At 40.4% G+C, this 15,002-nt stretch overlaps 1 long non-coding RNA gene and 1 pseudogene across 2 annotated transcripts; one reads left to right on the top strand and one right to left on the bottom strand.

Annotated features, from left to right (window-relative positions):
- The first annotated feature begins 212 nt into the window (after nucleotides 1–212).
- LOC125394385 (uncharacterized) lies at nucleotides 213–3,463 on the top strand. 2 transcript variants are annotated; one of them, XR_015001795.2, is made up of 4 exons: nucleotides 213–1,129; nucleotides 2,647–2,819; nucleotides 2,926–2,985; nucleotides 3,262–3,463. It is a non-coding gene; the product is annotated as an uncharacterized LOC125394385 (long non-coding RNA). The 2 variants fall into 2 exon arrangements; XR_015739132.1 differs by lacking the exon at nucleotides 213–1,129 and adding an exon at nucleotides 1,885–2,219.
- A 6,816-nt stretch (nucleotides 3,464–10,279) lies between these two features.
- Nucleotides 10,280–11,252, bottom strand: LOC125394599 (eukaryotic translation initiation factor 3 subunit I pseudogene; annotated as a pseudogene).
- Between the last annotated feature and the right edge of the window lie 3,750 nt (nucleotides 11,253–15,002).

The following is a 15,002-nucleotide window of genomic DNA, read 5'->3' as shown; positions in this document are numbered from 1 at the left end:
AACATTATTCATCCGTCCAGTTCACGCCCTTTTGAAAAAGCCAGCAGGATGACATTAATCTTTCCTCAGACAATTGACAATTATGTATGGTTTCATAACTACGTGTGAAGTGCTTGGTCCCTAGCCTGTGCAACCTTGGGGCGGTGCACTCACCTTTTCCTGGATTTAAATCCACTGAGGAATTGCAAGCGGAGGCTAGAAGGGCACCAGAATCTCTTACTAGCCTCCCACTGAGCATCCCCAGTCAAGGCTGGTAAAAACAGCCGACCTGCCTGTGAGACACATTTTCTGTATACCAGGTTACACTGTCTGGGAAAACATGTGGTTTATTTTTTTTTTCTTCTTTTTTGCTTCTTTACAGGAAGGCATCAGTTATTTCCCCGATAACCCAACGCAATTTCAATTTTGAAATAGTGTCCAGGAAAATCTCATTTTTGCAATCATGAGAAAGCAAAACCAGCTAGCTTGAGTTTTTCTCTTAAGCCAAGGGCTGGTCTAGACAACGTCATTTCATTTCGTCTTTAAACCAACCGTAGGCTGAATATCATTCTTCTTGCGGCTTTACTGAGGGAGAGACTACAGTGTGGGAGGTGGTCATTCACGTGCAGGCTGCAGAATAGAGCTCCAGCACTGGGCCTGCTGGATCCACCTGAGGGCTGGGCTTCTAATCTGAGCACCAGCCGTGCCAGCGGGGCCCCCTGAGACATTGTCCGTCAAGGTGTAGAAGCAGAGATCTAGGCCAGCTGGCGACGCACCGACACCAACCCTGGTGTCCTGAGTTTGACCCTCAGAACCCATATGGTGGAAGGAGAAAATCGACTCTCCCAGGCTGACCTTTGACCTCCACGTGAGTGATGTAGTGCACGCAGAACCCACCCCCTACGCTGAATAAATATTTTGAAAAGTGTGAATCCAGAAGAAATACAACCAAGTATTCTCCCAGCTGTAAAATCACCTGATTATAATTTTAAAAAGAAAACCCACATATCAGAAGTTCACGTTTTTCATCCTTCTGAAGACAAAAGCACCAAGGAGAACTTTTAATTCCTCAAGGCAGAGATTCTTTCCGCCTCTATCTTCAGTACTCAGAGTAGTGCGATACGGGATAAACACCGACTTTATTGATTGGGTAAATGTGTTATACTTTCTGAACGAATAAGTCAAGAAGCCAAAGTCTCTCAGCACCATTTTGATGCCTCCTTTCCAAATATATTTTCTACATTTATTATGTCTTGCTGATATATTCTAAATATATAGTTACAGTTTTTTTTTTTCAATTGGCTTATTTGCGACAGAATCTCTGCATATACTCCAAGCTGGCTTGGAACTCTTTGCCTTCCTCCTGCCTCAGCCTCTTAAAACCTGGTGCTGGTGCCACACCTGGATGTGGCGCTCTCTGTGTGAACTAAGTAATGACCACTAATGACGTTGGCAGTGTAAATCACTTTTCTTTTCTTTTTGCTTTTGTTTTGTTTTTCTTTTCAAGACAAAGTTTCTCTGTGTAACAGCTCTGGCTGTCCTGGAGTTCACAGAAATCTGTTTGGGATTAAAGGCGTGCGCCATCACTGCCCAGCCACTTCCCTTAATCTGTTGAGAATCGGATAGCTTCGTGGATGCTATCATAATTTACAAATGGGCAGCTGGGTAGTTTTCATCATAAACTTTGGGAGTTCAAGTTTCACCTGCTCCCCAGACCGCAAGCGTGATTCTACATTTTCTTCTATTTGATTTAAATTTTATCTTTTGGGGGCCTCTTGGTGCTGGCCTGTAGTTCTAGCTCTTTGGGAGGCTGAGGCAGGGGAACCACAGGGTCAAAGCCTGCCTGCATGATAGAGATGATTCGAAGCCAGCATGACCAATTTAGAACTTTCCCCAAAGTTAAAAGGAAAGGAGATAAAAGCTGTTCAGGGATGGATTGTGTGCCTACTAGAAAGATGCTAGGTCTGAGCCTTAGAAGCACCAAGAGCTCAGAGTGTGCACTGGCTTCTTTTTAATCCACCTCCATTTCTTATATTGTTTAAATCTTCTTACTTTAGCTCCACCAGCTTCATCAACAGCACCCAATGGGCAGCCTCTCCATGCTACAACTAAGCTGTCTCTATCTTGAGCCAAGTCCCCTGTCAGAGCGCTGTCAAAAGAACTGACACATGGCACCCAATGCCTTGGGGGATCGTGGGAGAGGCTCCAGGAAAGAAAGGCAGAGGACCTTTTGACCTCAGGTGCATTTTATCCCCTGGGTTGCTCTTGGATGTGATTTTATGCCTCTTGTGTTTAACATTGGGTTTCAATTTATAATACATGTTTATTTTTGTTGAGCGTCAGAATATAGCTATAGGACCCAATCTGGTCAGTGTGCCCTGAATCTGGATATGGCCTTCTGCCTTGCTTTCATGATTTCTCATATAGAATCTATAGTACATGCCAGACAATGGTGCTTCACTTGGTCTGTCCTGAGAATGTTCTGGGAAAGGGCTGCCCTCTTAATACTTAGTATGTGCTTACTGATGTTTATTTACATGTTTTTTTGAACTCAGACAGCCTTCCTCAGAGCATGGCTTTCTCTGTTTCATTTGTACGTAAATGTACGTTAAAACTGAAATAAGGTTGTCTCCAGCATGAGACTGTAGTTCTACCCCATTCTTTCAGGTCCTCAGACCCTAAGTCCAGCAGACAAGATTTGTACAGATGGACCGAAGAGTCAACACTGCTCCAACCAGTTTCCTCTGTGCCACTGGCTGGCTCATCCAGGGCTACACCAATCTATAATGCCTTGCCAGTGTGGCTTCATGGTGGATTTTATGGTTGGACAAGATGAACAGGTACTCTTCCTTTTTGAAATTGGCTGGGTTTATGTTGATTTGTATCTGGTTTGTATAGAAGAAGTTGGTGAGTATGTTTTTGCTAATTTTATATATTCATTCATAGAGATTTACTGTCAAACCTCATCACCATGGGACTTCTTGGAAGTCTTTCTTCAGGCAGATTGTGAGTACCTTTTTATCACCTGACTCACTGATAAACACTAACTCTCTGATAAAGAGATGCTCATGATTTCTTGGCTATCTGTTTTCCTTTGGTCTTTGTTGGTTAGGGTGTCTAACCTCACTGGTTTCATGTATTGCATGGTTTGCCATCATGGCCGCTCTATTTCAAACATCTGTTTTCCTTAAGTAGACCCTCCAGAGCTCAGTGCTTAGGTCCAGGTGTAGATGGAGACATCTAGTCCATCGAACCCCATTTGCTATTGCTTGCCTTTTCTAGGTCACTGCGGAATCAAACGGCAAGGAAGCACTTCAATAAGAGCTCCGTCACTCCCCAGGGAGCCCCAGTCCAAAGTGACACAGCCCCTGAACCAGTCATCCACATATAGACGGGCTTGTTGGCCAACACAGCATGTTCATACAGCAGCACAAAGAAGTCTGGAAGTTGTCTCATTTCCTAACAATACAGTCTTGCTGTGCTTCGTTGGCTACGTTGTGTCCTCTGACTTCCCTATCCAAGATGAGCAGATCCTGACAGGTCCTGCCCTTGGTGACCTCACGCAGACATGCAATGATTATCACTTCCTTCCTGTCATAAACACAAACTGTGGGTTTTTTTTGTTTAATTTGAAACTTTTTATATTCATTTAGTGTGTGTGTGTGTGTGTGTGTGTCTGTCTGTCTGTCTGTCTGTCTGTCTGTCTGTCTTAAACACATGTCAAGGTGCCCTGTGGAGGTTCTGTCCCACCGTATGGGTTCAGGGAATCAGACTCAGGTTGTCAGGCTTAACAGCAAGCACCTTTATCTAAGATCCTCTAACCTCCACAGGGGACTGACTATCTTTTCAATTTCCAAAGCTGTGTCCACAGACCAGCCAAAGCAGTGCTTCTCAACCTGTGGGTTGCAACCCCTTTGGAGTTGAATGACCATTTCACAGGGTCGCCTAAGGCCATCAGACAACGCAGATATTTACAATGTGATTCCTAACAGTCATAAAATCAGAGTTATGAAGTAAGAAGACAAAGAATTTTATGGTTGGGGTTAGCACCACTTGAGGAACTGTTTAAAGGGTGGCAGCATTAGGAAGGTAGAGAACCACTGTAAGGAAGAAGACAGGGCCATCGTCTATGTCCTGCTATCAGAGCCCACTCTCCCCAGTCCAAGTCTTTCTTCAGCGTAGACAATACGCCCTGGGCTTTAAAGGGTTATTTCCTAGGAATGCAGACCTCACCCACCCACTTGCCTTCTACCACAAATGGGTATTTAAAATTGTTGACATTTGAGGCAGAGCTGAGCTTCCTCTACACACACAGAGGAGTCCTTCACCTAGCTCCAGTTTCTGGTGTTTTGCTGGCAATCTTTAGTTTTGCTTTGGCTTATAGGTACACCATTCTGAGCATCTAGGTTCACTGGCATTCTTCCGGCATCTATTTCTGTCTTTTCGCCTTTTCATCTCATAAGGACATCAGTCAGAATGCATTTTCAAATAAAAAAGAAAACGAATTTCAAAAGTTTCGCCACTAGAGTGCCTAAAAAAAGAAATGTTTCTTGCAGTCAACACACTTCTCTTTGATGCTCCCAACCATGGCCTATATCTTCATTGTATTCTTATCAGCCAGCTGACAGATGAGACCTTTGAAGGATAAAGCCCCAAGAGCTGGAAAATACACCAATGGGGTGATTTCAGGGGTGCGTTCTACTTGGTGTGTAGACTCCTGAAACGCGACACAGCAAGGACAGGTGGTCCCTGAAACAGGGACTTTGTGGAAATGTTCAGATCTCACCTTGTCTCTGGTAGGGACTCTCCGAACCCTGGGGTACAGCGGCAGCCAGAGCAGGGTGAGTGGGACAACAAGGCTTGCTCGGGACGTCTGACTCATGTTGGTTTCATAACTGTTTGACTGCACAACCTCTTCCCCTTCTTTCCGGACTCGCCCAAATGTGGAGCAAAGTTCACAGCAGGGTGGAGGCTGCAAGAAACAGGACATGGAAGATCAACACCCCGGGTATCTCTGTGAACCAAACTATCACAAAAAATAAGCCACTTGGGACCAGGTGACAGGGATCCGCACACATGACAACTCATGGCCAGTAAGACCTTGAAACACAACCTTGGTGTCAGGATTTTTGTCATTTTGGAGGTTTCAACTGCAGATTCTCAGTAGGAATCAGCAGAAGGAAGTTGAAGATGGAGGAAGGCAACCAAAAGCAAGAGACTCATGAACATATGTAGAGTTGTCTCAAGGTGTTCCCAAAAGACATGAGGACTTGGTTCCTTGCATACAGGTCTTCCACTTGTTTGGTTAGAGTTACTCCAAGATATTTTATGTTATTTGTGTCTATTGTGAAGGGTGATATTTCTCTGATTTCTTTCTCAGCCCATTTATCACCTGCGTAAAGGAGGGCTTCAAGTTAATCTTGTATCTTGCTACATTACTGAAGGTGCTTATGAGCTGTAGAAGTTTCTTGGTATAATTTTTGGCGTCACTTATGTAAACTATCATATCATCAGCAAATAGTGAGAGTTTGACTTCTTTTTTGATTAGTGTCCCCTTGATCTCCTTTTGGTGTCTTATTGCTCTAGCTAGGACCTCAAGAACTACACTGAATAGATATGGAGAGAGTGGACAACCTTGTCTTGTTCCTGATTTCAGTGGGATCATTTTGGGTTTCTCTCCTTTTAGTTTGATGTTGGCTGTTGGCTTGCTGTATATTGCCTTTATTATGTTTAGGTATGTTCCTTGTATCCCCTGCTCTCTCCAAGACCTTTATCATGAAGGGATGTTGTATTTTGTCAAAGACCTTTTCAGCATCTAATGAGAAGATGTGGGGTTTTTTTCCCCAGTTTGTTTATATGGTGGATTACATTGACAGATTTTTGTATGTTGAACCATCCCTGCATCTCTAGAATGTAGCTGACTTGATCATTGTGGATGATTTTTCCGATGTGTTCTTGGATTCAGTTTGCCAGTATTTATTTATTTATATTGCCAGTATTTTATTGAGTATTTTTGCATCAATGTTCATGAGTGAGACTGGGCTGTAATTCTCTTACTTAGCAATGTCTTTGTGTGGTTTGGGTATCAAGGTAACTGTAACCTCATAAAAAGAGATTGGCAATTTTTCTTTTGTTTCTCTTGTGTAGAACAATTTGAGGAGTATTGGTATTAGTTCCTTGAAAACCTTGTAGAATTCTGAGCTGAAACCATCTGGTCCTGGGCTTTTTTTGGTTGGGAAACTTTTGATGACTGTTTCTATTTCTTAAGAAGTTATATGTCTATTTAATTTGCTTATCTGGTCTTTATTTAACTTTGGTAAGTGAAATTTATCCAGAAAATTGTCCATTTCCTTTAAGTTTTCCAATTTTGTGGAGTACAGGTTTTTGAAATATGACCTGATTATTGTCTGAATTTCCTCCATATATGTTGTTATATCCCCTTTTTCATTTCTGATTTTGTTAATTTGAATATTCTCTCTCAGCCTTTGGTTAGTTTGGATAAAGATTTGTGTATTTTGTTGATTTTCTCAAAATATCAACTCTTTTCTCATTGATTCTATGTATTGTTTTCTTTGTTTCTATTGTGTTGATTTCAGCTCTCAATTTAATCATTTTCTGCCATCTTACTCCTCTTGGGTGAGTTTGCATTTAGTGCTATGAACTTTCCTCTTAACACTGCTTTCATTGTGTCCCATAAATTTGGGTATATTGTCTGGTCATTTTTGTTGACTTTTAGGAAGTCTGTAATTTCTTCCTTGACCTATTGGTGATTCAGGGGAGCATTGTTTAATTTCTGTGTGTTTGTCGGCTTTCGGGAATTAGTGTTGCTGTTGATTCTAATTTTAAGTCATGGTGATCTGATAAAATTGATGGGGTTATTTCAATTTTTTTGTATCTGTTTAGGTTTGCTTTGTAAATGTCTTATGATTGTTAAAGGAAGCCAAAAGTACATTCTATTTGTTCTGTTCTTCATATGAATATATATATATATATATATATTTAAAATAAGTCATTTTGTATAATTTAAATAAAAGTATATTTAAAACAATAGAAATAAAATGTATGTTTAAAATAATATTAAAATATTTATTGAAAATTTATATAAATAAATATATAAATATGTATTTAGCTTTAGTTATGCCCTCTATATGTATTCTTGTATGTTGTTTCCTTTTTTAAAATCCCTTTGGCATTTCATGCCATATTCTGAATAACATTTAATAACTCACTTCCTGGTTCATTAATTTTTTCTTCAGCTAAGTCTGTTTGATGAATTCTTTATTTTGGTTACTGTTTATACCTTTGTATGTTTCCCAGGAGTTATTACATTTCTCTTTCTTTCCCCACTTTGTGTGTGTGTGTGTGTGTGTGTGTGTGTAATGTATGCATAGGTATGTGGGGGTGACAAGGGTGCATACACTCATCCTTGGGCATACAGAAGCCAGAGGAAGACATCAGATTTCAGCCTCTTTTGTTTCACATTTATTATTATTATTATTATTATTATTATTATTATTATTATTATTATTATTATTATTATTATTGAGACAGGGTCTCTCATTGAACCCAGTGTTCTCTTCCAGGTAGGTTGGATGGCAGGTGAACTCCTGGGATCCATTTTTCTCTACACACACACACCCTCACACACACAATGCTTGTGGTACAGGCACTCACCCTTATGATCAACCTTTGTGTGGGTGCCAGGATTTGAACTCAGTTCCTCTTGCCTTCACAGCAAGCACCTTACCCATTGAGGTCATCTTCCTAGCCTTCTTTTATTTCTTTAAATAAAACATCACTATACAATAAACTATTTCCTAAGGGCTTGCTTCTTTGATCTTTGACATATATTCAATACCCTTAACTTGCTTTGTACCAAACCAAAGTGTTGTATTCTTTTAGTCCCTTTTAACCTGGCACCGTTCGCTCATTTTACTTTTTTAGTTTTGCCTTGCTTTGTGTTTTCTGTCTTATATGTATTTCAGACTTTTGAGGAATTTCCCCACAAAATAAATGCTGTTGATGTTTCCTTTAATTAAATGTAGCTTTTGCCATGTTTTAAAGGACACAAGGAAAGCAACATGGTGACCTCAGTGTAGCGCACTGAGTGTGAGGTGTTGATTAGGCCAGCTGCTGTTGACTTCAGCTTCATTGATTGGTTAAAGTAGGACCTGACAAGTTTTTTTTTTTCTTACTTCACATTTACTATATTTATCTTAGTGATTAATATGTGTCAGCCTGGTGATTTAATATGTGTGATTATTCTGGTTCTCATTGCTGTTTGACCTCCTGGGCTCCGCATCTGTTGACAGTTCTCAACTCTAATGATTATTCCTATGTTTGCCAAATGCTGTCTGTCTGTTTCAATCATTTTTTACATAGATTGCTTGGAATTCTATGCTGAGAAGCACTCTGATTTTTCTCCCATGTGTTTACCTAGTCAATGATTTATATCACTACAGACTTGTGCCTGCTTGCTTTACCGCATGAGTAATAGTTAATCTGTTTCTCTGGCTTTTCCTATTGTCCCAGATTTTTATCAACTTTCAAAGTGTTGATTATTTTTAAATTATGTTTACTTGTGTATGTTTGGTGTGTTGGAAGTGGGGCGAGTGCACATGAATACCCTCGAAGGTTGGAGATGTCCCTTCCCCTCTGAAACTGGAGCTAAGGTGGTAGTATTCATGGTGATGTGGGTGCTGGAAATAGACCTGAGTTCCCTGTAAGAACAGAGTTGGCTCTTAAAGGCTAAACAATATCTCCAGCCCCCTCACCACTATTTTAAACTGACTCTCTTCTTACATGATTTACATATATTTGGTAATTTTTTGTTTTCCAATACTATGAGGTAGTCCGCATATATCTACTGCATCCCACCTCCAGACATTTGTGCAAGCATCCATTTGTCCAAGGAAGGCTGACTCCACTCTTTTACTTGAAAAGATGTGCAGAAATCAGACTTGTGCATCAGAATTCCCCAGGAATTATTGTTTCTGGGCTCTTTCAGCAGACAAAGCTAAGAAATATATGTATGTACACTCCCTTGGGTGTGCACACATACATGTCCCATTCCTATCTCTATATCTGTTCATCTACAAGTATATTAAATCTGTGAATTCATCCTGGTCTTATGGATCACATCACAGAATTTTACTTTTCTTCACTTTAACTTCTTTTCTGGTCATCAGAGTCTGACAGTAGGAGGAGGCCGCTTGTTGGCTCCCTGCCACTTAGCCCCGAAATAATCACACAGAAACTGTATTAATTAAATCACTGCTTGGTCCATTAGCTCTGGCTTCTTATTAGCTAACCCTTACATATTAATTTAACCCATTTCCATTAATCTGTGCATCACCACGAGGTCGTGGCCTACCAGCAAAGTTTCTCCAGAGACAACTCCATGGCTTCTCCCTACTCCACCCTTCTTTCTCCCAGCATTCAGTTCCATCTTCCCTGCCTACCTCTGCTCTGCTCTGCCATAGACTCAAGCCAGCTTTCTTTATTAATCAGCCATATTCACACCATACAGGGGGAATCCCATATCACCTCCCCTTTTCTGTTTAAATAAAAATGAAGGTTTTAACTTTAACATAGTAAAATTACTTATAACAAAACAGGTATCAAGCAAGAATTACAGTTATAATATTTATATCTACTTGATCTTTTATCATAACTGAGGAAAACTATAACTATAAATTCTTTAACTTCATCAAAGACTCCAGAAGGATATAATATTACCTAAATTAGCAGGAAGTACATTGTAAGCAACTTCTAAAACTCTAGAATTCACAGAGACATCTCGCTGCCTGGACAGTCACCTAAAGTTCTTCTGTACCATTGGAGCATCCATCTTCAGCCTACGGGCCCATAGTATCCAGCAGACATTTCCATGAAGCAGGAAATTTCAAAGACAGTTTTGCCTATTTTGGCAGTTTGTCAGTCATTTTCTTCTGTGTCCTGCAGAATGTCTAGCAGATTCTTTGATGAAGCAGGAACCCCAAAGGATCATCTCACCTTTAGAAAAGTTCAACAGTCATTTCTCTGTGCGTCCTGCATGTCCAGTTTATCAAGCAGTCCAGGCAAGAGCAATTTCTTGCCCAAATGGCTAACCGACTCCATAAGGAAACTCTCCGATGTCCATCCTTCTCTTGAAGTAGACTGTGCTGCCAGGAGCAGACGTGTCTCATTGTCATGAAAAGTTCTAACTTCTCTTTTTTTAATTTTTTAACATATTAGTTTATTTCTCAGAGTCTAAAACCTTCTTGAGCAGCTTCCCTGATGTGCACTGAGATCCAAATTCTTAGGCCTCAGACTCAGAGTACTGTGGGTTGAAGTAATGGATGCGGATGTAACCTCTTCACCACCGCTGCTGTAACTCTTGCCACCAGGGTGGAAGGCAGCACTGTTGATAGCTCCAAAGTGACCTTGACTTGCCCATACTCCTCTTCAAAAGCCAGATGGAAGAACCTGACTTCAAACTTGCCAATCCTGGTGTAGATTATGGTTACATCCAAGGCATCCTGGCCACCCCCCAGCACCACATGGTCATAGTTGGGAGACAGGGCAGCTAAGTTGATGGGACATTCTGTTCGGAAAGTCTTCTGATGTTCAAGACTCATGGAGTCAAAGAGCTTAGCTGTGCTGTCCTTGGATGCAGTGACAAACATGGCCATGTCTCTAGACAACTGGATGTCATTGATCTGCCAGGAGTGTTCCTTAGCAATCACCAACACCTCCCCAGACTTGGCACTATACTGGATGAGCTCTCCACTCTCGTGGCCTGCAATGATGCACGCCCCCAAGCATCCCCAAACAGCACTGGTGATCTTGGAGTCGTTGCGGGGGATCTTCACATAGGGCTCATTGCTGTCGATCTGGCTTGGATCCTGTAGATCGAAGAAGATCATGAAACACTGGTACTCCATCTGCTTGTCTGTGGAGAACATGATGATGTTACCCCCAAAGTCAAAGCTACAGGTCCAGACAGCTGAGTTGGCCTTCAGTAGAGCCAGCTGCTTCCCTGTTTCACAATCTCAGAGATGACAGCTGTTGTCAGCTGAGCCAGTAAGGACATGCTTGGTGTCCCGGTCAGCATCCACACACCACACAGCTCCAGTATGGCCCGTGTAGGTGCCCAGCCTCTCGCCATTATTCACAGAGTATTACATATTGATGATAGGGTCTTTGGCCACCGTGAAGAGGAGGTCTCCTTCGTGGTTGTACTTGATCTGCATGATGGACTGCTCATGGCCCTGTAGCAGGATGGGCTTCATCCTGACGGCCAAGTCCTAACTTCTTAAAACATTTTAAATGTCATCTTCTGTAGTCTTTGAAAGATTTGAAGAATACCTATCCTATCTGAAATACATCTCTGTACATCCCGAAAATCTAACTAACATGACTACAAGCTTGACTATTATAGATGATTATCTATTAACCTGAATTTCTTAATTATACATTACATTTTTTAAATGAGCTGCACAAACACAGTACCTCAATCAAGAACAGAAATATGCATATAACAAAACTGACCTTAAGTTTGTATCAATAAACCAAGATCCATACCAATGCAAATCTCTATAGCATTTGACTTTTATTATTAATAATTTATTAATTATTTCTTCTTCAAAGCTTTTATCTAGCCTTTTGTTCATCTTTTGTTTCTCTGCATTTTTAAGTAACTATTTAGAAGTTCCTTGCTGGACTCAGTGGGCAGACATTGTGACACAAGACTGTTGTTTACATTCCTAGAACTCATATGGAAGCCAAATGCAGTCATGCATATGCCTGTGATTGCAGAGTACCCCACCCTCTAGGAAATGGTAAAAATAGCCTTCTCTCTGTAGGAATTATAGATATACGCTTACTACCTTTAAAAAAAATGTGTATACATGTTGGGGAAGCTCAGCCAACCACATTTGGCTAGGGTGTGGCCGCCTGGGGCCAAGGGAGAAGGACCTGGAAATCCAGGTGCCCGCCCCTTGTTTTGTCTCTCTCTGCTATGTGACCCTGGATGTTTGAATTCTGACAGATGGAAACTATTTACAACCCATATGGATCAGCAATAACACTGAATAGGTCTAGTAAGTGAAATTATTATACACATATTTTTAAGTATGTATTAATGTACATTTATTTATAAATATATAGAGCTGGTTTTGGAGTTGGACTCTGGCTCAGTCCCTCTCCAATTCCAAGCCTGTTGGTAAGAGATATCCAAGAGTTTCTGTTTCATGTCAAGAGCCATGATATGGGACAAAATAATAATAATAATAATAATAATAATAATAATAATAATTTATAAACTTTCTTTGCCTTTTCTCATATCTGTTTCTGTCTATATTGTACCTTTCTTTAAATATATATGTCTGTATATGTCTATAGATAATGCTTAAGTTTCCCATAAGAAACATTAAATTTTCCTTCAGTAATCTTTGAAGTTTCCAGGATGAAGATGGGGCCCACAACATTGACTCCACCTGGTTAATATGACTTCATGATGTTGATAGTGCTACTATTAGACCTGTTTTTTGGTACCAGCTGCACAAGACAGTTCCAAATGGTGCACATTTTGACAACACTCTGGTCGGACCTCCTCAAAACACTCAGAGACTATTTGCAATTTTCCCAGACCAAATATCGATGTTGGAATTTTACCATAATTTACTTTCACAGGACCCCCTAAGAAGAACATGGCCCCCATGACAGCTGAAAGCAGTTTTAGAGGACGACATCCCCTCTCCCAGCAGAGTTTGCCCTCAGGTTTAGGGACATCATTTAGGGGTTGGTTATAATTGGCATAGGGTTGAGGGATGGGGGAGGTATTTTATAAGCTCAAGGGTGTTATTGAAAAAAAAAGAAGGAAAATTGGTGATGGGATAATAGACTGGTATTTGTGAATTATTGTTTTTAGAAAATTATATTAGTATCGATTCTTGTACATTGGTACAAAGTTAAATTATATTGAATATTGTATGTGAGTATGCTTCTACCTCTGTTTAAAACATTTTTATGTATTGATATATATTGTATTGATATATATATTTACCATATTGCAGTGTACATTTCTACCTCTGATTAAGATACTTATATATTGTTTATGTAATGATATACATTGTTACATTTGGAGGTCATTGTCCTCATTTATTGCACAGTTGTTTATTCTCTTAGTCTTCAAGTTACATAGGTATCAAGAATTATAAATCAATTGTCATCTATGTTTGTCATATTTATATTTAGGCTAATCAGGTTCTTTAGATACATAGAGATTATATTTAGTATAGATAGTATAATCATCAATCTCTTCAAAGAGCTGTAGAAAATGGCCTTTAATCTTTAATCTGGAGTTGAAGATTAGATAATTGTAGTTACCCTCCTCATGATTTAACTAAACTTAATTTCAATATGTTATTTATACTCCTTAAAATAGAATGCTTAATAAAACTTTTGTTATTTGTTTCTTGCTTAATATTGTTTGTTGCTTGTAATTTAATATTTGGTATCTGTTCCTATTGTATATAGTTGTATTGGGTTTGGTTCAATCTTGTTTAGACAAAATGGGGAGATGATGGGGAAGCTCAGCCAATCACATTTGGCTAGGGTGTGACCACCTGGGGCCAAGGAAGAAGGACCTGGAAATCCAAGTGCCCACCCCTTATTTTGTCTCTCTTGGCTGCACGTGGTGCTCACGGGACACCGGTCGTGTGAGTTTCTCTGTTTTCCAATTATTGAATTATATTCCTTTGTTTTTGAGCTGGTCTGGTTAATTCTACCAGTCGACCATGCCCATCATATACATGGTATATACACAAAAGATCTCCAGAGCTTGTGAGCCAGCTAATCTGGTTTATGGAGCAGTGAACAGCAGAGAAACTACCCCCAAACAAGGTGGAAAGTGAGGATTGATACTCAAGAATGTCTTTTGACTTCCTAACTCATGAAATGGTATGTGTCCTCTCTTTCACATGTATGAGCACACACATACATATAGGAAAATAATAGTAATAACCACCATTTCACATGTATGAAAACATACATACAAGTAGGAAAATAATACTAATATTTAAATAAAAATTCCTTTCACATTAAAGCTACACACACTTTGTAGCTTGAATGTGATGTAAGCATTTTGTTTTTGATTTTGACAGATATGTTTACTACCTTTAAAAGTTGTGTGTGCATGGTACTGGAGATCCAAGCCAGGCTCTTGTACATGCTAAGCAGGTGCTCTACCACTGAGCTATATCCCAAGCCCTCTTCGCTCTCCTGATTGTGGTGGCATCATGGTTCCAAGTGTATGCTTAAACTCATGTAAATGTATATGTTAAATATGTGCATTTTGTGTATCATATCATATTAATAAACTTCCATTTTTGTTTTTTTTTCCCCAAGACAAGGTTTCACTGTGTAGCTTTGGATCCTGTCCTGGAACTAATTCTTGTAGACCAGGCTGGCCTTGAACTCACAGAGATCCATCTGCCTCTGCCTCCAAAGTGCTTGGATTAAAGGTATGTGCCAGTACCACCTGGCTCACTTTCATTTTCTTAATTTTGCCTATAAAATTGAACTCATCAATGTTTTCAGAGTATTGAATTCACAGAGACCCACACTGGAGCACTGGACTTAGCTCCCAAGGTCCAAATGAGGAGCAGAAGGAGGGAGAACATGAGCAAGGAAGTCAGGACCACAAGGGGTGCGTCCACTCACTGAGACGGTGGGACTGATCTAATGGCAGCTCACCAAGGCCAGCTGGACTGGGAGTGATGGAGCATGTGATCAAAATGGACACTCTGAACGTGGCTGGCAATGAAGGCTGACTGAGAAGCCAAGAACGATGGCACTGGGTTTTTATTCTACTGCATGGACTGACTTTGTGGGAGCCTGGTTTGTTTGGATGCACACCTTCCTAGACCTGGATGGAGGGGGGAGGACCTTGGATTTCCCACGGGGCAGGGAACCCTGACTGCTCTTAGGACTAGAGAGGGAGGGGAAGGTGGGGAGGGGGAGGGAAAAGGGAGGAGGGG

This window comes from Myodes glareolus, chromosome 1, assembly GCF_982192425.1.
Source record: "Myodes glareolus chromosome 1, mMyoGla1.1, whole genome shotgun sequence".
In the NCBI taxonomy this organism is placed as follows: Eukaryota; Metazoa; Chordata; class Mammalia; order Rodentia; family Cricetidae; genus Myodes; species Myodes glareolus.
Note: the sequence above shows the minus strand (reverse complement) of the source record. Positions and strands in the feature narration are given on the sequence as shown.